General features: G+C 46.4%; 1 protein-coding gene and 1 long non-coding RNA gene across 4 annotated transcripts in view; one reads left to right on the top strand and one right to left on the bottom strand.

Moving 5' to 3' along the window:
- The window catches only part of Lmx1a (LIM homeobox transcription factor 1 alpha), a 143,665-nt gene that overhangs the window by 54,748 nt on the left and 63,317 nt on the right, over positions 1-25,600 (bottom strand). The window lies entirely within an intron of this gene.
- Positions 16,465-25,496, top strand: LOC134481529 (uncharacterized). Of its 2 annotated transcripts, none has more exons than XR_010057099.1 (2): positions 16,465-17,856; positions 24,855-25,496. It is a non-coding gene; the product is annotated as an uncharacterized LOC134481529 (long non-coding RNA). The 2 variants fall into 2 exon arrangements; XR_010057100.1 differs by lacking the exon at positions 24,855-25,496 and adding an exon at positions 21,413-21,654.

Genomic DNA, 25,600 nt, shown 5'->3' with positions numbered 1-25,600 from the left:
GCTGGCCCACCAGAGCCACTGGTTGCTATTTGGTTAATACTGAGATTATCTAGCAAATATTTGGAACAGACCTTTGTTCTGCACGTCACTTCAGATGTCAGTTGACTGCTTCTTTTTAGACCATTGGTCTTTGTTTGGACCTGCATCCAGACACCCATGGCCCTACCATACTCTCCTAATCCCCTCCCCCACCGAGAGATCAGTCATCCTCTTCATAAAGGGAAAGAAACCACGATCCAGAAGGAGCAGTGAGCTCGACCACAAGGAAATCTAAGATTTTTGAAAGGACCAGCCAGAGCGTGTGGCTCAGTGGTCAGGAATGAACACGACTACATCGCCGTAGGCTGGCAAAGGTAGAAAGGTTCCCCCTAGTCTCCTAAAATGAACGGAGGGTGTCTAAGAAACTAAATAAGCAGACAGAGGGCAGGACAGTGGACCTCTCTTTCCTTCCTTCCCTCCCTCTTTTCTTCCTTGCCAAAGCTGTCTATGAAACCAGGCTTTAGAGCAAAACAGTGCGGTGAAAATGTGGGTTCCAATAACTCAAGCCAAGGTGGCAGGACTTACATTATAGACTTTCCATACTGTCACAGAGGCATGGTAGAACAGCAAGAAACATAAAACAGGCATATGGAAAGGATACGTTTTCTTATGGGGGAATGAAGGTTTGGTTTCCTTTGAAAACGCCAGTTTTCCTTTCTCTTTATCCTCATTAGCCTCTTGGGCTGCTCTTAAGCACACCCACCAAACAACAGAGGGTGGAGGAAGAGGTATTTTTAGCTGATATTCTGGGCACAGATTCCCATTCTTCCACAAGTTTTGGCTTAGCAACGTGGCATGAGGCCAGTGCAATGTATATTCTTTAAAATAGTATATGTTTCCTGGGTGCACTCTATCCCCCTCCCCCCCCCTCTCTCTCTCTCTCTCGTGTGTGTGTGTGTGTGTGTGTGTGTATGTGTGTGTGTGTGTGTTGTGTGTATGAGGGATGCATTAGGAAGGACAGGGTATTATTAATGATGCTTTGATGGGAAAGATTCTGGGATCCCAGCAGGGGGCGACACCGAGCGCTCCATGAGTCCTATTTGCCCTGGCCACCATCACGTTTCATTCATGATTTCTATTGTGCTGTGCATCAAAAAAGAAGAAAGAAGAAAATAATATTATCACAACTCAAGGGTTCCTCATAGGATTAGCAGATAGCAAGAGTACTGTAAAAAGAACTAAATGTCCCTTGAAGACTAGAAGTGTATTTCAAAGTGACTTGTGCCTGTCCTCAAGTATACTTCTAGGAGACACAAAAACATGAAAACTTCCCTCTGGCAGTCCGGGTGAAAATCCCCACCAAAACATGAAAACCACAGACTGTTGCTGAGGGCGTTTTCAGGTAGAAAGTAGAAACAGCCCTGAGTTATTTAAGTTTCTAGAAAGCCTTTAGTCCCTAGACCTCAAAACAGGGGTAATGTTGCGTGACATCTCAGCTCTATGTACAACTGAAGACGTTGCCTAATGGCAGAACAACTGTATAATGTGTACAGGGTCCTGGGTTCAAACTTTTGCACCACAAAAATGAAATGAAACAAAAACTGGTTAGCTTGAGAGAGTGGGGGAAAAGTCAGGTTTTGATATCTGAGTCTGTTGTTCGCATCAGAGAGGGTGACGGATAGCCAGACCCTGGTCTTCCCACCAGCATCCCTCCTGGAGGGCAGTCCCTTCCAGGTAGACCTGGGATGTCTTGAGGGCTCTGTAAGGGCAAATCTGAGCCTGTCCATGTGGCACCGTCCTTGTTTCTTGATGTTTTTATTTTCACCCTTCTATTTTTAAACCTTCCTCCATTAATTAAATTCTTCAATTATCTCCCACCTGTTCATTCAACTCTCCCCATTCGCATCAAAACCAAAAGATGCCATGCCCATTAGAATAGCTGCTAATAAAAAGATAGAAAAGACAAGTGTTCCCAAAGATGTGAGCTTGGAGCGCTTGTGCTCTGTGGCCGGGTGTGTGAAGTGGCCTTGTAGCTGCTGCCAGATGAATTATGGAAATTCCTGCAAAAAAAAAATCAAAGGAGAAGTGCCATATGATCCAAAAGTCTCTCTCTGGACATAACTCCCCAAAGAACTGGAAACAGAGACTTGGGAGAGATGTTTGCACACCCATATTCACAGTAGGACTGTTGCCGGGAACAAAATCTGAAAGCAACACCAGTGTCCATCAACAGGTGGACAGACAAGCGAAGAGTAGTCTAAATATACAATGGAATGCTGTCCACGATTAAAAGGGAAGGAGATGCTGACACACACTACGATTCGATGAGGATATTATGCTAATTAAACCAGTCAGACAGTGACAGTGCAGCAATGCAAATGAACTTAATGGTAATGAGATTAACTTAACATCCTCGGTGAGGACAGAGATGGTGAATTTGTTTATTTTATTGGGGTGGTTCTAACTTTGTAAATACATACTGTACCAAAACCCAGGGCTTGCATACTGGCTAAAAGCTCAGTGCTCAGCTTCTCTTGCAACTGAAGAGTAAGTTACATGTAAGTGTTACACGGGGTTCCTTGGGTGGGGCTAAGGAAGGGAGGAACTCTGGGAAAACTGTCGCTTCATGAAACAGACTCAGCTGGTGCACACATTTCACTCTTTGCTGTCTCTTCCTCCTACCAGGACTAAATGGAATGCCCAGAGACGATACCACAGTCTTCGCACCGAGAATGAGTGCTACCTGTTGCAGATGTAGAGGAAGAGACAAGGACTTTTTTTTTTATTGAGCAGTTGAATCAACTAAGAACCTCCTACCTCACGACTTCCTTTTATTGAGGGAAAAGAGCAGCTCCCTTTGACCATCCTGGAGTAGTAAGAATGGCCACAATTAGGACGCAGTACAAGTCCTGCTCCTGGCTCTAATTGGCTCCTTCACTGTGGGAAATTTCCTTCCTGGTGGCAGCTGGTACGTCCTCTTTAGAGGCAACTCCTCTACTTTGGCCATGGATTTTTATCAAATCAGAGTTATTCACACGTATCATATAGTTTCCCTATTTCCAAAACTCTTTCCTTTAACTGTTTCCCTTTTTTCCCTCATTTTGGACACACTATGCTTGCTTTGATCCATTTCTCCCACCGCCCACTGTCTCATTTGCTTGATGGAATTCATCGAAAATAAAAAGTCAGAAATGACTTTTGTCTGTCGTTTGCCATTCGTCTCCTTTAAGGCTCGTCTGTCCCTTAGACACTCGTTCCATCCCTCTAGCAAACTCACCTTGAAAAAGTCATCAATGACCAATCTATCACTCGGTCCTCCTCAGGCTACACTCAGGAGCAGAACTTGGCTTCATCCATTACTGGATCCCTCTCTGTGTGCGCTCGCCCTGCCTTGCTGGTCACTCCTGCTGGGTCTCTTCTGCTAATTACCCCACAGCTCAAACCATGGAAGGTTTAGTCCCACTCTCCTGTTTGCAGTCACACTCTTGGTAATTTTACCCGGGGCCATTACTGTGAATGGCGCACAAAGGTGGAAGAACGAACGCCAACATTCCTGCTTCTGCCCTTTGCTCAGTCTCTCAAGTCTAACTCGGATGTATAACTATCTACTAAACGCCTTCACTCGGCGCTCTGGTTGAAATTATTTTTATTTTAACTGTACTTATAATTTGGTACATAGCATGCAGTTACCCTATCATAGTAGTAATGAGTTTCCAACTCCTTAAACACTTAAAAGCATACATAAGAATATTAGCACGTGTGTTTCTAAGGTACTGTGTGCTGTCTTATAATAACAAACTAAAGCAAAAGAGCAATTCTTGATTTTTAAATAATTTTTATTGAGAGAGAGAGAACTAGAGAAAGAATAGGTGTATGGGTATAGGAAGGGGTTAGAGGAGGGTATCAGGCACCCGGCAGCTGGAGTTGCAGACTCCCCATAAGGGTACTGGGATCTGATCTCCAGTCCTCTGAAACACTGGCAAGCCCTATTAACCACTGAGCTGTCTCCCCACCTACCTCATCTTGCCTCAATTCTGCCCCAACTACAGCCTCTCCTTCCTGTTGGTAGATGTCACTCGCATCAGGACCAGCATCTCAGACCAACTCCTGACTCTTCTCCCACACACACTCACATCCAGTGGGTCAAGGAGCAGTGTCTGCCCCACTTTCAAAGCGGGACCGTCATCTGCGCCTTCTCATGTCATTGCTGCCACTGCAGCAAGTCTTCCATGTCATCACTGGGTGACCGCAACAGCCTCATCAGTGTGCCACCTGCTTCCTCTCAACCCCTGCCAAGCTGGTGCTCCAATGCACCAGCCCGGACGATCCCACTAAGGACTAAACGGCCATGTCCCCCATCTGCTTAGAACCCTTTCTCAGTTTACAATGAGGAAATAGAGACCCACAGAGGTGGCAGGATTTGAATCCAGTCTGTCATAACTCTGTCCAGTGTAGCTCTGAGAATCGAGAGTCAAAGAGTAGGGTGACAGTTTGTACATTCAAAGCTCTATGTCACTCACTAGCTGAACAGAAGAAGTTATCAACCCTAGGGAAATCTATTACCCAGGAGAGAGAGGCAGACCTTGTACTGGAAAAAAAGTCCAGACTCCAATCTATGGTTCAGGTTGTATCCAGCTCAGAGAAGGAGCATCAGCCTTGGAACTTAAGATGAAAGAAGTGAGGTTAGGGTGAAAATGGAAAAGCCAGGACACACGATGGCAAAGTGCAATACGGTCCCATCGCACCAACCACAGCCCTGTGCACAAGTCCGCAGTATAATTTCCATCTTGGAGGCCTTTCACATGGCTCTGCTCCCCATACCCGCTCCATTCAGAGGATTAGAGAAGGGGAACAGCATGAGGGGCAAAGAACCACAGGAATCCCTATGAAACAGGACTCCTGGCTTGAAATCGCAGTGACAAATTACGTGTACAGACTGAAGTACAAGCATAAGGGTGCTCGTGTGCACACACACACACACATACAACTGACTGCCCATGAAGACACACATACACACACACATACAACTGACTGCCCATGAAGACACACACACACACACACTCACATGACTGACTACCCATGCAGACACACACACACACACACACTCACACACATGACTGACTGCCCATGCAGACACACACACACACATACACACACACACTCACATGACTGACTACTCATGCAGACACACACACACACACACACACACACACAACTGACTGCCCATGAAGACATACACACACACACACCTGACTGCCCATGAAGACACACACACACACACACACACGACTGACTGCCCATGAAGACACACACACACACACACACACACACAACTGACTGCCCATGAAGACACACACACACACACTCACACACACACACACACGACTGACTGCCCATGAAGACACACACACAGTCACACACACACACACTCACACACACACACACACACACACACACACACTGGATTTGGGATCACTGTAGTTTCATGGTGTTCTACACTACATGTATGGTGGGAAAGACTGTAACAACCTTTCTCCATTATAGGAATAACTAATGTCAAGCAGGTGTCAAAACCAGAGGACATCTTAAGGCCTTTAGGGATGTGTTCTGTGAAGTTGCAGAATCCTTGGGTAGGACCCAAGAAAGAACACTGAAAAAGGACAGGAAGTCCACAGCTGCTTCTGATTCCCTCTTCTTGGAGATCATTGGGTTTTGAGCTAGAGACACAAAACAACTAGGAAGTTAGGGGCCTGTTCTTCCAGATCAAAACAAAGGCCAGAGGCTCCCTGACAAGTTCTAAGAGAACGGCTGGATACTGCTATTACTTAATGTCCAGCAGTTCACCTGCACCCAGGAACGAAGGCAGGAGCTTGTCCCCTCTGGACAAAGCAGAGGCCAAGGGGCTATTATAGAGCCATCTCCAGAAGGCCTATAGACATTGTCCTTGTGGGCCAGGAAAAGGGCCTTCTCTCACACCCAACACAAATGTCTCTCATCTTCCTCTGGGATGAAGCTGTATGTACTTCAGTGGCATCCAGCCCACCTCTACCATTAAGAGCCATGGTAGGAACTTTGCTCACTTATGGATACAGAAGTATCTGCCCTGTAGATGACAGTCACAGCTTAGGTCATCTAACAGGTCCGTTCCTTTCCACCCTAAGGAAAAATGTTCCCTCCACAAACTGCAGCCAAGAGAGGGATGGAGAGGAAAGGGACAGCAGACACCATGCACCTGTGCCACCCAGAGAACTGCTTCCCATTATGGCCAACTAATGAGAGACACATGGGAAGAAATCATGAATATCAAGATAGCCTTCACTCACAGAGTCACGGGATCCTTACAGCCAGCAGATACTGAAAGGAAGGTTACGACGGTGCTTACGTGGTGTGTGTGATCGGTGGGCTCAGTCCCAAGTAAGAAAAAAAAAAGACAGAGAGAAATTTGGAAACCGAAATCAGAGAGCATTTGAGGAAAAGGTGCTATTCCTATTCATAACAACTGTTTGCTGAGCGCTCCCTGTTCTAGCTGTGTCAGATTGAGGCACTGTTTACTGTTCTTGGAATACAAGTGAACAAACCAGGTTTTTTTAATCCTTCTCTTTGAGTTTATAGTTGATGGAAAGCAAACAGGTAGCCACAAAAATGCCAGATGCATGAAGTGGACATGTAAAGGAATAAAGAAAGCGGGAAGCTCTGAGATGGAGACTCAGCATTTTCATCAAAGAGTTCATGTCTGAGCAAAGCTCTAGGGAACTAATAAGGAGTGAATCTTACCAACACCAACACTTGTATCTGACGCCAAAGCACTTCCATCATTCCAAACAAAGCCCTTTGTCCTTAAGCCCTTTGCCCCCCCTTCCCTTTTCCTTTCATAGCACCCACCACTATTCTCCATCTCTATTGGCATACCTATTGAGTGTAGATCTTAAGTATGAACACATATCTCACATGACTGTGTCTAGCTTCCTTCAAGATAACATTTTCTAGGCTTATGCATTCAGTAGCGTGCATTTTGGCATAGCATTCAGCAGTCTGTATCACATGTTTCTATGGATGAATAAATCCCAGTGTATGACACAGCACATCTTGTTTCTACATTCATCCACCTAAGGACATGAACTGTTTCCACTGGTTTTGTTTTGTTTTTTCAGTTCTTTGGGGGTACATATCAAGGGTGAAATTTTAACAGCGATCAAATGTACTGCATGCTACTGATGGGTTGACTAAGACAAAGTACCAAACCTACACTCAGCCATGCAAAGGTCAGAGAAAATAGTGAGGCCAGAAAAAGGGCCACCATAGGGGCAAAAAGATACACAGACATAAGAATCAGTCTCTTTAAATGGGTCTCACTCAAGGACTCATAGAACCTGAGATAGTTGGAAACCTAATGTGATGGTTTGAATGAAAAATGCCTCCCCCCATAGAGTCATAGTGAATGGCATCATTGGAGGTGTGGCCTTGTTGGAATAAATATGGCCTTGTCACTGGTGCAGCTTTGAAGCTTCCAGTGCTCAAGCCAGGCCCAGTGTCTCTCTCTTCCTACTGTCTACCAGTCTGGATGTAGAACTCTCATGCACCTCTCTAGAACTATGTCTGCCTGCATGCCGCCATGCTTCCCATGATGACGATAATGGACTATTCCTCTGAACTGTTAGCCAGCTCCAACTAAACGCTTTCCTTTACAAGAGTTGCTGTGGCCACGGTGTCTTTTTGCAGCAATAAAACCCTAAGACACCTAGGACTAACTAGACTACAAACAATAGTAAGACATTTGCTGCTATGAATGATTGTGTATGTAATAAATCTTTAAGAAGGAGGAAAAAGGCAAGAGAGAAACACTGGAATGGCCTTCCAAGAAATGAGAGGGGATTGGATAGGTTCCAGTGAGTCTTGTCATTACCAGGAGCAAGGAATGCCTCATGGGTGCTGTAGGCAAAAACTTGGAGAGTCACTCTGTATGGAGCAAAGTTTGCACTACCCAGAATTACTTGACCTAGTTAGTAGTGGGATCCAAGCTTCAGTTAAAATAACACATTAACTAAAACACCACTATGTACCATGAAGTATACCAAATTACTTTGCTTTGCCTCAGGTTCTCCCTTTCATGGCATTTGTGGACTGATGTTAAAGCATCATGAATAGGCGTGAATGTGAAGTAGATGTTTTGGGGGAGTGAACTGATTGACTGGACAAATTGAGCCCCATATCTTAAGCAACAGGCACAGTTATCAAACCCTGGGAATTACACTATTGCCATCTTGGTAGGATTGCGAATAAGCATTCCCATGTAATTCTCCAATCTGTACATATGAGAAAAAAAGGTAGAAAATATGTTGGCGTGTCTTTTTGTGTATCACCTTACTGATAACTGGCGTAGTGGAAAACACTGGAAATCTTAGGTTCAAGTCCTTTCTCTGGCTTATTAGCTCTAAAACTTTGTTCAAGCTGATCAATCTCCCTGCGTCCAAGTCTCCTCACTTCTAAAGTGGGGTTAATGATAATCCGCACCACTAACCATCGTCAGCAAATGATAACTGGTTAGGCAGTAGCTCAGAGTTAGCCAGATGACCAGGTTTTTGTTTTCTCCATGTACGTCACACTGGTGTGAAAGTTTCTAATGGCCATGGCAAGCGCTGTGACATGTGACATAAGAATTCCCAGAAACGTGTTTGTACCTGCTGTGTACTAGGGCAAAAGCTGTCCAACAGGAAGACAGACGGAAACCGCAACAGCCCAGACCTGTGGGCTCTTTGAGAATCTAGACTCATCATATCATCCCCGGCTTTGTTGTCAAAGGCTGCTCAAGGACTTCCCAGAGATGGATGGTCTACTTCACTAATGTTCCCATCACCTCAGACAGTACCCTGGGGGTTGACACAGGAAATCTTGAAATATGGAAGCTGGACTAGTTGGGGATTGCCTCAAGAGAGTGAGAATGCTATGCATCCAAGTATTGTGTGTGGGCAAGGCTCCCTATAGCATGCTGCTTAAGAGAAGCTTCCCTATGGTCTGGTGGCACAGGGTCTATATCCATCCCCATGATTTCCATCATTAGGTCACAATTAGGCAAACTCATGGCTGTGACAACTGCACCAAAGGATGTCTGGATTGCAGCCTCTAGGAATCCCTAGTAGATCCCTAGTAACCTGTTAGATTTTCCGTGATGGTGGGAATGTCTGTGTTGTCCAGCGAGCCAAGCTGTTTGAAGACAAGCAGAAGTTAGGAAGTTAAGACTCAGGCATTCTTGCAATTCTCAACACTCTCCGGTTACCTGACATGGCTTCACCCTCTGCACCAATCTTAATCTGCCCTGGCCCCCACAAATCAGTCCAGGTTTGCCCTCCAGATGGTTACCTGAAACTGTCAGCTATCATGAGCCACAGAGTACACTGTTGTGGTTTGAATGTGAATGTCCCTGACAGGCTCATACGTTTGACTACTTAGTCCCCAACTATTAGAAAAGGATGTGGACGTTTTAGAAGATGTAGCCTTGCTGGAGGAAGTGAACACTCGTCTTGGAGGGTGACATTTATATTCTGATCTCTTCCTGTTTCCCCCTTCTCTCTCTGCTTCACAACTTTGGTGTGATGTGACCAACTGCCACCTCCTACGTCTGCTGCCATGCAGTCTCTGCAAAAATGGACTATATCTCCTTGAAGCCCAAATAAGCCCTTCCTCCCTTAAGCTGTTTCATGTCTGGTATTTGGTCACAGTGACAAGAAAAGCAATTAATAAACCAATAACCAGGGCTTTCGAAACCCACAGCAGTGGGGATTCCCATAAAGGGAGGGTTCTCCAGGGCGGTGATGACATAAAGGAGGGCCTTAAAAATAAGTACACCTCACTTATAAGGATGAGTGACAGTCCACACACCAAGCAAAGGGTCTCGAGTGAGCAACGACTGAGGTTAAACACTCCGAAGGGTTTTAAGCAGCGGGGAGATGAAGCCGTTTTCCCCATACCTGTTCCATACAGGGGAGCACCAGGAAATAAAACAGGAAATCTGTGCTTCCTGCCAGATGTGAGGCTGTGCTGAGTAAGACGAGGGAGGCCTTGAATTACTAAGCTGTCTCCAACTCTATTTCATGGGAAATGGGGAATCTTGACACATTTTTGAGCGGAGGGATAAAATGAGAAAGTAATACTGTTAAAAAATATGGATTCCGAGAAGAGCTTCGAGAAGTCCAGGCCACCATCGCCCCATGCCCACCCATCATGCTTCTCATGTATGACTCTCTTCCCTACAGCTGCAGTCTGCCTCCCTGATGGGCAGCAGGGCTACCCTCTCAACAGCCCCTTCCACCACTTCCTGAGAACCCTGACTGTGTTCCTCGTCCCTGTGACCTCTGTACTGTCTCCCAGGGATGAATCAGGATTCCCCTGCAAGAAACAAATCTCACTGCTTCTCCGTTGTCTAACTCCAGACTGGGAACAAGGCCACGTGGCCCTGTGAAGGCCAGAGAGCTATAAAGGAAAGTCTGCCAGGAGTACTGAGATAGACTACCTTCTGTAAGACGCAGGTCCCAGCTTTGTCTTCCTGATTTGGGACCCTGCTGTCTAAAGATGAGGGGCCATCCTGGAGCTACTAGAAACAAACGGGACAATGACATCAATAGCCTGAGGACGAAAGATAGGAACTGGAAATGGTGGGGTCTCCATTCTTGATGCTGTTGTAAAGCGGCCAAGGCACAACGTGGGGTTAATGTGAACCGCCAGACTGCAGGCTCAGTAAGGGTAATTCCCCTGTATATTTAAGTGCCTGCTCATCAACTCTGATACTCTCAGTCCAATACCTCCTAGCTCATCCCACTCACCTGAGAGGTAGCCACAGAGCTACCGTGTGACTCCTGATGGTGTGGTCTATCAAACCATGTGAGTAAGTCTGGCAGGGCCATCCTCAAGCAAAAGCACAACATCGTAAGAGTGAGGAGTCAGACAGCAGCCAAGACTTAGAAACTAGAGTAAATAAAGCCAGAGGCCATTGGCCTCCGTTAGAAAAAGCAGACAACATGGCTTTGCCCATGCTATCGCTCAGGTAGAACTACATAGGCAATCCGAAGGGAGGACTCTTAGCCTGACTGAAGTCATCTGTGACTGTTCAGCTGACCAAGAGTCTCTGTGCTCCCAAATGAATGGAAAGATCTCTCCCACCAGCTAGGCCTGGGGCCCGACAGGCAGGGTACATTCCTTGCCAGACCCTCACTGCCTATCATGCTTTATGGACACAAAAACAAATTCCACCATATGTTAAAGTTAATTGCAAACAGTTGTTGCTGAAGAGAGCTCCATTTTTCAAGAGCCACAGAGATCTGGTTACACCGGTGGCTGAAGCATCAACCACCCTCATTCGCTCATTGAAAGCAGCAGAGCCAAGGCAAGGGTGCAGCTGGGTTCTGGAAGGAGCCCTCACTCGTTGCTATTTCCCTTCCCCTCCCATCCTGTCTGTTTCTACTTCTATTGGGTGCAAACAAGCACATACCCCCAGGAGTCCGCTGGCTGGTTCTCATTGTCTTGGGAAGGATAGAAAAAGAGGTACAGAGTAATTCAATAGCCAGGGGCACTCGGAGAACTAAGGCCACTTTGGAGGCCATTGCACAGGGTCTAGAGCCATGTTATTGATGATGTGGTTTAGGAAGAGGCAATGAAGCTAAACCTGGAGCTGTCAAAGCCCTCAGCTTAGAACACAGCTGGAGGATAGCTCCAAAGAATATGGACACCTGGGAGAAAGGTCAGACTTGCCTTCCTCTGTGGATCCCCAACAGGCAGCACAAAGGAAACATCTGTTCCCTTCACCCACAGTCCCACCTGTCCGGGGGTAGCATTTTTTTTTGTCTGATTTGGCACCAACCACCCTGAAGACATGATCTGGGAGAGCCTCAGAACTAAAGAGCCTGGTTCACAAAAAAGGGCTGAACACTAAGATTGTCTCCAGATAAGATATATATTATTAGCTGTGTCCATATATGTGTTGTGTATGTGACTGACAGGAGTCCTGAGTAAGGTGAGCTCCTGGGGAAAGGGTGTGTGAAGACAGTATGGTTACTGGTTAACCTGATATGTCAATCACATGAGTAACGTCTGTAGACAGGAGCTTGCTTGCCCAGCATCAGAGGAACCGAACCCTACCCAAAGAGTACCTCTAACCAGCAGTTCCATAGACATTAGGCCTTCATTGGTCCTTTTAGTCAGCAAATTCAGAATATTCAGTCAACTCAAATGGGGGAAAACATCTATGAATAAAGTCAAATCAACGGTCAGGAGCTGATGTCTGTCCAGTGAATCTGACCTCAGTTTCCTCTTTGATCTGCTGGACCTTCAACTGGGACCCTTGGAAGAGCTCTCTTGTTTTGTCTCTTTTGCTAAGAGTATTGTCACTTATCACACATGTTCCAGGACCTGCACACTACCTTTCTCATAATAAGTCATTAATGATGAGGCATTCATTGTCTTGTCACCTCACGCTATGGGTGTCATAAATGCATATTGTCCCAAACAAAGAGAAATCTATCTTCTACCTGGAAACTCAGCATACATATGCAAAAGCCCAAGTGATCATACATGAGTTAGTAAAGGGGCCAGGGAGGTGACTCAGTGGTTAAAGATCTTGTAGCTCGTGCTCTCTCTCTCTCTCTCTCTCTCTCTCTCTCTCTCTATCTATCTATCTATCTATCTATCTCTATCTCTCTCTATCTCTATCTCTATCTCTCTCCCTCACTCCCTCCCTCCTTCCCTCCCTCCCCCCCCTCTCTCTCTCACACACACACACACACACACACACACACACACACACACACACACGAGAAAAAGAAGGAATAAATAAGGGTTCAAGTTGGCGATACAAGAGGACACTCAGTGGAATGTTGACCACAAATCAAGGGCCAGCAGGAAAACATTTGTAAAGGGAGAATGGAAAAAGAGAGAGAGAGAGAGAGAGAGAATACCCATTGTCGTCGTCACGCTTGCTGAATTGTTTTGAGTCCAAGATGCTTCTTTAAGCACTAAATGAGGTCATGCATCCCCCATAACAACCCTATGGTGGATAAATATAATTATCCCCCCTTTACAGACAGGAAAGTAGGGTACACAAAATGACGCAATCATATAGTGGTCTCATAGTCTAGTATAAATATCTGCCCTAGGCTGTAGGCAGTGTCTTCCTGCCTGGGGTCCTGGAATGACTTTTTCTTTCTACCTATTGGGTCTAATGTTGTTCTCCACTGGTTTTGTCTCCATCTCTACTCTCAGCACCACTCCACACACATGCGCTCACACTTTCATCTCTGTGCTCTAGGGGCACTTTTTACCCTGGTTTACTCCAGTGATTTACAGCTCCTAGGTAGTATTTGTCCCCCTCCTTAGGTCATTGTCTTTAAAAGAACAAACACCCATTTGGTATCCTTACAGCATAGTGCAGCACCTAATGTAAGCAGGAACCCAATAAACAGAGGCCAAATAGATTAAGCTGAACTAATTTGTGAGGGACTGTGGGCAGAGGAGACAGGGTTTCTTACAGGTTCTCTAGAAACTGAAGAATGACCAAACTGCCCTTAGCTAACCCACCTTCTCCACGCTGGCCTCCAGCGGTGAGCATTTACTGCAGAAATCAGAAGTGGCAGTGGGACTGATGGATGGCCACCACCGTCATAAAGAGCTGTGGGATGCGTCTCCTACCACAGCCTCAGGGCTGCTGGTCCCTTGGAACTTTATGGCACTGTTGCCATGGCGGTCACGGATGTAATGCACCATGGAGGCAAAAAGATGAAATTCCCCTACAAGTGAAACGCTGGCCAAACCTCATTCACAAGCAACGATGGGTTATTTGACCACTCTGAGCCTCAGTTTCCCCTTTTATAAAATGGAGATAATGATGCTCATTAAATGGCAGTTGGAAAGATCAAATATAATGATAGATAGATAGATAGATAGATAGATAGATAGATAGATAGATAGACAGACAGACAGAAAGATAGCAAGCAAACACAGTAGGTGTTTGATAATCCAAAGCGATTCCAACGTTCTTATCTGTGTAGGAGAAATATAGGCTCTGGCATGATTTCATATTGCCAGAGCGAGGGTTTGGGTGCCTTGTTTTGGTTTTTTTTAACACAAATACTGGATTAGTAGGCACTTTGGGGTTGACAATGGAAGGAGCTGTATGTGTATAAAATATGAAGTTTCAAACTGAGAGAATATGATTCGATTTCTATCTAAAATTCCCATTTTTAAAGAAAACACAGAACTCAGTCTTCCCCAGCTTCCCAGCTTCTGGGCTTCTTCTGGGTCCCTCTGTGCGCTGGTTTGACTTGGTTGGTTAATACACGGATGGTAGTTAATTATTAGCAAGTGTAAATAACACCCCCAGTAAGCAGTCCTCTGGACTTTGCAAGAGAGCCCAGAGCTTCCTAGCATGGGTAACACCCCAATAAAAATGCCAATGTCCCCCTAAATCTGACTAGTCTCTGCAAACTTCTTCACTTCCGGGTAAATTCTACTTGTTTCTCAAGACCGTCTCCTGCTGACGCCTACTGTGTCTGCTCCCTCTTACTCTGGGTCACTTCCAACCCCATATTGTCCTTCCAGAAATCTCCTTTCTTTTCCTGATGCAATAAATCTAGATACCAAACATCAAGTCATCCTTAAGGTGCAGCTAGGCTACTACTCGGGCAACAAAATGGATGCTCTTAAGATGGGAGGGCAGTGCAGAGGCAGCATAAGGGAAGGGAGAGGAAAGTGCAGCTATAAAAAGTACAGGGTTTGATGAAAGCATCACTGCTGTATGGTCCTTGTCTTGGAATACTTGGTGGTGTGTGTGCGTGCGTGTGTGTGTGTGTGTGTGTGTGTGTGTGTGTGTGTGTGTGTGCCTGTGTCTGTGTGTATCTGTGTGTGTGTATGTGTGTGTGTGCCTGTGTCTGTGTGTATCTGTGTGTGTGTATGTGTGTGTGTGTGTATACACATGAGTGTGTGTGTGAGAGGGACAGACAGAAACAAAGTGACAGAAAGGGGGGGGGGGTAGAGGCCTGGACTCCAGACTGTTCTCAGAATAGGGACAGACAGGGATTTGGGGACCACTGATGACTTTTCTCAAAGGGAAGTCAGCACTTGAGTGATGGCATACGTGCAGCACTGAGACTAAAACAGGAAGGAATTGCAGAGAGACTTGAGAGAGACCAAATCAAGAGGTCACACCTTCAGAGTAGGTATCCCTGACAGCACCCCTGATTCCCCAGCCAAAGGTAACCCCCTAGGTCACAGTATTTGGGGAAATTCCTCAGCCTTTTTCTGCCCATTGCACCCAGGTGAACCAGTTGACAGACAAGTCTTAAATGCTGTGAGAATCTCCTCCTTTTTGAGGTTGAGAACCTATTTGAACTTTTAAAACTGGCTCTTCAGGTAACTCACATGAAACAGTTCTTACACATAAAAAGTTACAGCTCGATGGCCCTACCGAAGAGATGGCCACCTTTCTACCCAAAGCCCACAGATAAGTGTGCAACTGTGGTCTTAAGAACCATTGGCCTACAGTTGTAGCAATTCCCGTTTCTCAGTAATGAGAATTAGCCCCTGACCCTGATGCCCTAACTGATGACTGATGGGAATGCGCCTGGGTTCAAATAAATCCATTAGCTCTTAAAAGATGGTGGGAAGGCAAGTGAGCATCCACAACGTGGAGGATAATGTCAGGTGTGATGTCATAAATATGTACTCTCGGCATCCAAGGGGCTGGGGGTGGAGGATTGGAAGTTAAGACCTCCCAATGTCAGACCCAATGTAATCAAACATGAAGGACACCCGCATCACACCTAAGAGGCTTCTGCCTAGAGAAGAGAAGGTGGAGATTTTGTACAGATCCAGCTTCTTACATCAATCTGGAGGAAAAAGAACATGAAGATGTTTTATAAAGACCAGGGAGCTGTCAATGAGATCTCATGTGGTTACTGGTATTAATAAAAACTCCAATGAGCTTCTAAGAAACAAGAGAAAGTGAGCCAAAAGGAGAGACTCAATTAAGCCCAAGACTTGGGCTCTGAGATCTGTAATCAGCCAGACAGAAGCCATATCACAGCAGTGCCCTGGTGATGATCAATTGCACATTGGGTACAAGCATCTGGGTACCTCAGAGCAACATCTCTGAAGACTTACACCAGACTATGTGGTATAGTCTGTGCCCAAGGAAAGGCCCCTGTGGGTTGTGTAAGTGGGGGAGGATCTAGCAAGGTTGCTGGAGTTGGAGGAATTGTGAGTGCAGGGTAAGTCAAAGAATGGAAACGGTGATAGGAGGTGTAAGTCAAAGGCTCCGTGGGTGCCATGTCCATTCAATGACATTCTGGCATCTGCCCCACCTCCCCATCCACCAAAGCTCGCTATGAGGAACACCAGGTTTGAGACAGCATCTCTACCAAAGTCCTTCCGAGAGAAGGGACATTCCAGGGCTGGACGAGTATCTGGGGGACTGTTGTCATTCATGAAGTGTGTCCAGGTCAGAGTTCAGGTCTTCCCACTTCATCATTCCTTCTCACATACATGCGGTTAGCGTCAGAGAGACTTACCAGGTTGCCACTGCTCTATGTGAAACCCACAAGACACCTGACTACCAGAAAATCCCAGGTCTTCCTATGCAGCCTTGCTCTTCAATACTTCCAGCTCCTGGAATCTAACTATACAGACTTTTGACCTTACAACAGGACATTATCATCTACAGAGTTCACACTGGAGAAGCACACAATAGAGCCATAGAAAAAGAAACCACACACAAAGAGTCTCATCCTGTTTTAGGTAAGTTTATAATTCTGAGTTAAATGTTATCTTTGGCCATCCTGGGACACTTGTACCACAGGCTAGACATACCTGTATCTACCCTATCACTGTGCTACAAGCAGGTCTAATACTTATGTTGACCTCATCCAAACTCCATAACACACAACACCTATGATGTCTTCTACCAGAAGAACAGAGACAGCAGGGTGAGAATAATCGCAATAGGCAATAATGTCCATGTGACTGCCACAACCCTAAGAGCTGAACATGTATCACCTAATTTAATGCTTGCCTCACAGATAGAAACTGCTGTCTAACCTCCATATGAATATGAGGATATAAACATGCACAGCTTTAATGACTTGTCTCAGGCCATAGAACTGGTAAGTAGAGGAATCGGGGTTCAAACCCAGACCACTGGATTACATAGTCCCTACTCCTGATGTCACCTTGATGTCACAATTCACATTGTGTTCTTGGACTGGCCCTTAACCTTATTGGCTTACACTCTTTGAAAACATCTTGACATTAACATTGAACCCATGGCCGTGTGCACTGAATCCACTAAGAGAAGAGCCCAGCATGCAGGAGGTACACGTGCGTCTTTTGCTTCCTTGGATGGCTCTCACATTCTCTCAGTCCCCCTTGGTACCTGTGTGACACCAATTTTTCAGACAGTGGGCTTTCACTGTCCTGGGTGTCTCCTCTCTTTTTGCCTGCTGTGTCCCTTCTTGTTTATGATCTGCTTCCCTATTCTCCATCACTCACTTGCGGTCTCTCCAACTCATCCTTGCTTCATAAGGCAAGAGGCAGTACACATCACCTGTGGTGGAACGGCCTCTCTGAGCAACAGGAGCGCGCACGAAACCTCATTGCCTTCTCTGCTTCGGTAGAGGGAAGCAAGGCCTGAAGCACAGCCTGACACAATCTAGTTCTGATCCAGAGAGACTCACCTGGAGCACAGAAGCTCAGAGTCCAAGAGCCCACAATCATGGCATGAAAGTATTCACCCCCTACCTAAAGCTGAGGTCTCAGAGGGACAGGAGGAGGAGGAGTGGGAGAGCCTTGTTACTATTCCTTAATACCATGAGGAACCATCAACCAGACAAGCAGCACCAGGTAAGAATAACTCGGCTTTAAAGAACACAGGCTCTTCTCTACGCAGATCGTTTCTGGAATCTTGTCCACCCCCAGCTGTACATCCTGTGGGCATTCAGTATGTTATCATTTGTCAACGAGTTCCAGAACAGAACGAGAGTCGATTAGCTTTGGGTTACAATCTCACCGGTCTGCCCAATGGATAAAGGCTGAAATCTGTTATCCTCTGACAGGGACTCTGCGGTTTGTGAGGAGTAAGTGGGTGGAGAGGAGGCAGAGTCCCCTGAAACCACTGCCAGGCAGCCTGAGCTAGCTTCCTGCTCCAGCCGCACCTTGGAGGAAGCCCCCAGTGCCCAGTTCAGATCATCATAACAGTCACAGTTAACCATTTCCAGAATGGAGACACACTCTCTTCCTCCTACAGACTTTTTTTTTCTACCATCCAGTGAGTGACGGATGGAGCCAAAAGCTGGTGACAACCGCATCTATGTTACAGCTCCTCTTGAGAGAGAAATTAATGCCTCTGCTTGGCTCGTCTGCTTGCTCACTGCAAGAACCACTTGTGCCTCAGTTTCCCCTTCAGCTAAAGGGGTCAGACGTGCAGCCTGCCCAGAACAATATTGTTCAAGTGAGTACAGAATAGCTGGGGCAAACTTAGCCTACTATAAAAATCTCTTTAAGAAGAAAGGTAGTTTGCAGTATTAGTTCTGATCCAAGTCCACAGTTGGGGCCTTGGGAGCACTGTCTCTCCACATCAATAAACTTATCAACTGCTCCAAAGATCCTAAGTGGAGATTTGAAGGGAGGGCACAAGTAAGTCATTTACATGACCCTTTTCCATCTCTCGGTCCCCTCTCCCTGGGGCAGGCAAGTGCTCGTTTTACTGCCTGGCAACCAGACTGGGACTAAGCTTGCTAAAATATGAGTGTTTTTTTGGCTGGAGTACCAGAGAGCCCGCAGCCCTACAGAGAGAGAAAAATTGAACACACCAGGCTGTGGCTCCAGAAAGGGGAAGAATTAGGCTTCACACCGAGCAGGCTGAACCATGGCATTCTTTAGATAATGCTGAACAAACCCCCGAACAAAGGCAGCCAACTTAGCTGCATGTTCGTAAAATGTACTCTCAGCAGATTCGAGCGTATTGAAGTGCCCGTGTGCTCTGCGGCCAGGGTCCCCAGCCTAAGCTCCCCCCCCCCCCGCCCCGTTTTTTCCATGCTGCTCTCCTTGTCTGAATTCCTACAGATTCTGCCAATCAGAATTCCTCACCTCAGGCTCAGGGAGGCTTAGCAACCAAGGTAAATGGTGGTGCTTTTAAATTTGATCCTCACCCTTAAAAACAACTGCCCCCCACTCCAGTTCACTCCCCACGTGAGCCACACTCTGAAGCCAGCCCTTCCCAGTGGGTTGAGGATTGACTTCTGAGATGAAGCATGTGCTGTTCAGGGACCTCTATGCTGTGTATTTAGATGACTATATATATATATATATATATATATATGTTTAGTTCCATGACCCTGAAAGTTCAGCTGGTTGCTATCTATTGGGTTTTACTGCTGTGTCTGCCATTCCTAAAGCCATAGCCATCATTAGCAAACTTCGTATTCACGTACCAGCTCTATAACCCGAAAGCAGGCTTTTGCGGCTAAATCTGATTTTCCATTGCAGAACTTTTAGGGCTAGGTAGAGATGATGCAGGGAACGTGAACATCTTACACATCTGGGTTCAACACATCCCACTGAACTTTGTCATGACTATATGCATCTTCCCGCCCTTTCTTTACTCCCTGTGGTTGATCCCTTGCCCCATGTCTGTAGAATCTGTGTACCCGATAGACTCTTTGCATCACTTATGGGGCGGGCAGGAGGACCTAACTTCATCTGCAACCTAGTGAGATGAGCGCTCTTCCCTCAGAAGCCAGCATCAGTCCATAGCAAAGTGCAGAATACTAGTTCAGTATCCCACTCCTGCCTAACTCTAAAACTCCAAGGAGAAGCTCCGTTTGGGGCCATCTTAACTCGTAAAACAAAAACCAAACAAACACAAAACAATTCCCAACCCTGACTGAACCCCCATTCTTAAGTGGGTAGGAAAGAAATAAAACGTATCACTAGTGCCTCTGAAAAGGAAGACATGGAAATGCATCCTAATAAGCCTTCTGGAAAATTCTGATGACTCTCTAGATCCCAAAGACTCCTGCAAGTGGCTGTGCTGGGTCATGGTCTACACTGAAAATATCAACTGAAAAGGCCGAGCCGACTAAAAATCACGGCCCAGAGTTGCCAGTAAGACCAGCAGCTGAAGTCTGCCTGGACTTCTGACCTAAACGGTCCTCAACTGATGGCTGGAAGATTTAAGTGCTGGCTACTGCAAACACAGGGGCTAGAAAACAGGTCAAACACAGTTAGAGCATACTTTCCAGTTCTGTCCCCAGGAGACAGAAGAGATTCCAGGATCATAGGGGGTGAAAGCCAGAGGTCTGGCATTAAAGAAAGGGTTTCAGGCTGGCCACGGGCTCCAAGAGGAGAGCAGGCTGCACACGTATTACTGCAACTGTATAAGGGAAATCAGTGTGAGCATTTGCAGGTAAATCCAGACTGTTTGCTGTGAACCACCTACTCAGCCATATATACATGTTTTTCTGGGGACCGGGGATATGCCTGCATGTGCACAAGCATATGCAGGTATGTGTGCATTTGTGTGTTTAGGTGCATGCGTCTCTGTTGGCCAAGCACAGGTCAATGTCAAATGTGCCTATCACTCACCATCAATAAGGGTCCCAAAGCAAAGCTGGAGCTCATCACGTGGCTAGGCTGACTGGTCACTGAGCTCTAGACAGCCACCTGTCTCCTGTCACCCCAAGCTCAGTGCCGAAGTCCCAGATGTGCCCTAGGCGGCAAGCATCTCACTCACTAATCCAACTCCCCCAACCCTCAGTGATCCTTTTCACACTTAAATTTGTCTATGTGTGTATGTGTGGGACAGAGGGGGAGGTTACGGGTGGCAGCTTACAGGAGTCAGACAGAGTCAGTTCTCTCCCTCCCCACCATGTGGGTTGTGGGAATCAGGCCCTCAGGATTGACAGCATCTCACAGCTTCACCAACCCCACAATGACTTTTTTATTCTTACAGACAAGTGAGATAGTTCTCTCTCCCGGTTTCTCCTTGACTTTAAGATAAAAGCCAAGATTCTCTACCTGCAGCTCATGCCCATCATCTGAGCCCTTGGTGGTTGAGGCAGGAGGATTATGAATTCCAGGCCAGCCTGCCCTGAATATTGAGAAGCTTGGGAGGAAAGGGAGGAGAGGAAGGGGAGAGAGACAGGAAGAAGATGAAAAGCCTAACCCTACCCCACCACTCTGATTTACCAAACAAGAAAGCAGAGCCAACAAACCTTCCCCGGATAGGTCTTGCCTCCAACACAAGAGTGCTGCACCTCTGCTCTCTGCCTTCAACCCCTGCACGTTGATTTATTTCAGTTTTTCAAATATGGCAAGTTTGCTTCCAAGGGCCTTTCCCATTCTGCCTTAAACATCCGCTTTCTTTTTCCATCCCTCCCCTCTCCCCTTCCCCTGCAAGGTCCCTGGTACTTGACTGTTAGCTCACCTAGGTTGCTCTGGTCCCTCAACCTGAACATCCGGCTCCTTTTCCTCGCACCCTGCCCAACACCGTTGCTCTCACAGGCAAGCTTGTTGCCATGTAACTCCATAAACAGAGACCCCTCCCGAGTGAAGAGAAGAGCGTTGGCACCTGATAGACGTGTAAAATGCCTTTCAAATGTGTGACTCATCTAATCAATAAAATACAGATGTCTACAGTCACCGATAGAATGCTTTCTTAACACGGCGGGATTAGCCTCAGCATCCCCGGTCCGCAGTGCACTGTGCACCACGGGCACTGCTATTCCTAATGTATCTTTGTAGCCAGGAAGGCAGAGAAAAAGAAGCTGCTGAATAATGATGGCCTCAAAATTTTCAGGGAGAAAATATTCAAAGCCATACCTCTCACCTTAACTTCGCAGTTACAGTCGCTCTGGAAGGTCTTATGAGATAGTGCTATGGTCAGAAGACCTAAGTCAAAACTTGGGGTTCGGCCTGATAGCATCGCAAGATGCCAATTAGGCGTCTGAGCTTTGTTCTTTGTCTCATCTGTTAGATGAAGGATGTGCCAGCCCTGCCAAGTGAACGGGGTTGGAAGGAGAAACAAGCAAATGTAAAGCACCTTACGCACTTGCGCTTTGCCCAGGACGGAGTGAGTGTGACTAATGTATTCTTGGAATAATTGGACTTTCTCGATGGCTGCAGAATACCTACCCAATAGTCCACTTCACTTGACAGGGTCTGATTACCTTGGCTTGGCATGTGTGTTCCGGATGGGGCCAGGAGATGAAGCGGTGTGCTCAAGATGAATTTTGAAGAATGCGTTCTAACGAAAAACCAGTAAAGGCTCATTTGGGGGAGTCAGAGCTAATATTAAGAGCGAGTGAGCAGGCAGGCTGCAGAGGTCAGAGTTAATTACAGCCAGCAGCCATTTACATAGTGCCTACCCAGACCTGCTCGGCTGGGAGCAGCCGGTATTCTAACTCCAAGCTGGCTGATATTAGTGAGAAGTGATTAGAATATGCCCATAGGGCCTTTTAAACTGTCCTCCTCTAGTTAAAGCCTTTGTTTTCAGCAAGATTTATGGGCACGCGTCTGCTACATTCAGACAGAGATTCCAACATGGAAGTCCTTCTATTTGCAAACCCTGGCCACCCTACCACCCCCCTGAGCTCCCCTTCAGGAGGAAGACAGCCTCCATACGGGTGTTCTTCCCATAGGAGAGATGGCAGGAGGTTTTCAGATCTCTGTCCAGTTTGTAAAAAGGACCAGAGCCAAGAGCCACAGCCAGTGGGGAACTGCACGGCTTTTGATTTTAGAAGAGCCAGGGTCCTTTTGTCTCTGCACCTGAGAAACAGGCTGACCTCATCAGGGTCTGGAAATAACAGAGGAATAGCATTTGTCGTTCAATCGGACATCCTCTTTGCTGTCCCTAAGAAAAGGCTGAATTTGTAACACTACTAAGGAACTCCCGGCCGAGATGCAAAGAATCAGTGAGGAGAATAAAATGCTCACAATTGATTCTGTTACAGCCCATCCTACACCTAAAAGGAAATCCCCGAAGTGACTAGACCAGACCTACCCACCTGTGCTGGGTGAATCTGGCCTTGGATCACACCATGAGCCTCAATGCATCCAGTTTTAAACACTATGATTCCATCGTTCTTCCTTCACTCATAAAATCAGGGATCATTCTACAGAGAAAACAGGGGTGTGTATCTCAGAGATGCTGCCAACCTGGTCTGTGATTCAGGGAACCCTGAGGTAGAGCCCAAGAGAACAGCTTCCATCTCCAAGGTTCACTTGCACATATGGCTTCCTCAGGAAGAATTATTATAGAGCCCATGAGGACCAGCTCTTTGCCACCTCTATTAGGATCAAAAGGAAAGCACGAACTCTGCCAATATCCTGGGTCTTAGGCTAGACAGGGGATCAGTCCCAGCCAGGTCAGGTGGTTGTACAGCAACAGCTTACTTAACTTCTTTCCCAAATACCTTTTATCTATCTGAAGGATACTTTCCTATTGAGGTAGCTCTGGTTGTCGGACATACAAAGTAGACAGGAAGCTTAGGGGCCACAAAATGCACCATGATACGCTGACCCCACGATATGGTTCGTGGAGCTCATTAGAGGCCTGACAGCTTATGAGGAAGACTGCAGCCCATTCCCCTGACTGGAAAAATAAAGTGCCATGATACCCAAGCTCAGATGCTGAGATCAGTGGGAGAGCGAGACTCCTGAGTAGTCACTATGCAGGCAAAAGTAAAATGGGTGCAAAGCTCATGCCCAGAGCCCAGGAACAGGCTGACTTCTATAGCTACTGCTTCTAAAGCCTCTGTGTGGACTAGTCGAGCCCCTGAGCTTCCGTTTCCTTATTCTAAAACAGACTAAGGAACACACTTTGGAAGCTTCCCACAGCAGATGAGCTTGTGCACACTAAAAGTACCAGCTGTGTGGACAATGACACGTGCCAGCTTCCTTTTTCCTGCCAGCCCTGGGTCTATGTAGAAGGTGCCTAATGGACTACAGAACTACCACCTTTCCCCAGCTTTATATGATCCATCTGCTAGCTTAAGATGCCCTAACTCTGAAAGGACGGAGATTTCACAAGTTACTTTAGTTCCTTGTATTCCCACTTGCGGCAAGGATACTTAACACGGAAGGGGGTACCCCATCATGACCATACCTTAAGAGTGATATTTCCACTTTTTCTTACTTGATCCATGTGTGTCACGTGGGGTTATACATGAAAGAGGTTCCTTTAGACAAATTGCCCAAGCACCCAGTTCCAAAACAAGGCTGTTCAGCTTTGAAGAGAAGACCCTTTATAATCCTTAAACACCTCACAGGGGTATCCTGGGCAGGACTTTGCCTGGGCAGTAAGTGAGAGTATAGAGGATGTCTGATACTGGAAGAGAGTCGATGAATCGTAATTACCACAGGGTTCAAGGGTGAACCTAACTTAAACCCCTTTGTTCTCACCCATCGCTCGCCTAAATTCAAATCCAGGGGGTAAGTACAATGGAAAGTAATACTGAAATATGCTGAGAAAGAATGCTCAGGGCTGTCTGCACACATTTGTCTTGATAATAGGAAAGTTGAGAGCCCTGTTAAGACACCCCTCTCTGAGCATCCTCCCTGCAACTTGCCAGCCAAGCCGTCTCCAGTAGAGAGAGCTTCCTTCTGTTCTTCCAGCCTTAAAAGTGGGTTCTAGGGGTTGGGGATTTAGCTCAGCGGTAGAGCACTTGCCTAGCAAGCGCAAGGCCCTGGGTTCGGTCCCCAGCTCCGAAAAAAAGAAAAGAAAAAAAAAAGTGGGTTCTAGGGGCAAAATATTGTCAGAGACTGGAGAAATCCTCTTCATGACTGAGGGATGGTTCTTTTCCTCCAGGGGACTCAGAGAATTCAACTCTGTCATTCTACAGGTAAGATTTGGAGTGCACATCTCCTCCAAGGAGGAGGCTGAGATTCAGAAAGTAATTGGCCAAAAAGAAGAAGGCAGGGACATGTCTTGATTGGAACTGTGCCCGAAGATGCAGCACAACTGTGAACGCTTCTGTCCTCTGGGCTGTGCTGCTCTGGCATGGTCCAGCTGCTCACCTGGGAAAGACAAGCGTGTGTGCCCTCTGCCCAGAATGTGCCTAGCCATTCAGGATCTGGCTTATTTCTCTGCACACACAGAGCCATTTCTGGGTTTAAAACAGTCTCCTCATGAGAAAGACACAATGATCACTAAATAGTCAGTTCGGGGGAGATCACCCATAGTCTAAGAACCTTGGCTTCATTTGAAAAGAAACTAACAACAGCAACAACAAAAAATAACAGGCTGCTATTCTCCTCTAAAGAGATAAAAAAACAACGATTTATTTAAAAAAACAAACAAACAAACAATGATTAATAGACAAGATTCCAGGAATGTCACTATTGTGTACGTGGGGGTTACCCTTGCCCAGAGGCTGAGCCTTACAGGCAGGGTCCCTTGTTCAGTCAGAGAGCCGACGAGCCAGATTGAGTTATTCATTAACTTCCTGTATGAAAACCGAATAATAAAACTGAAGTGTGTTAAATGAATCCAGATGAAGGGGTTTAAATCACCTCCGAGTCACCAGGTTTAAAACCGTTGTCATTTCCCCTGGAACAAACAAGCTTCTCCCTTGCTATAGCAGCACCT

This window comes from Rattus norvegicus, chromosome 13 (genome assembly GCF_036323735.1).
Source record: "Rattus norvegicus strain BN/NHsdMcwi chromosome 13, GRCr8, whole genome shotgun sequence".
Taxonomy (NCBI): Eukaryota; Metazoa; Chordata; class Mammalia; order Rodentia; family Muridae; genus Rattus; species Rattus norvegicus.
Note: the sequence above shows the minus strand (reverse complement) of the source record. Positions and strands in the feature narration are given on the sequence as shown.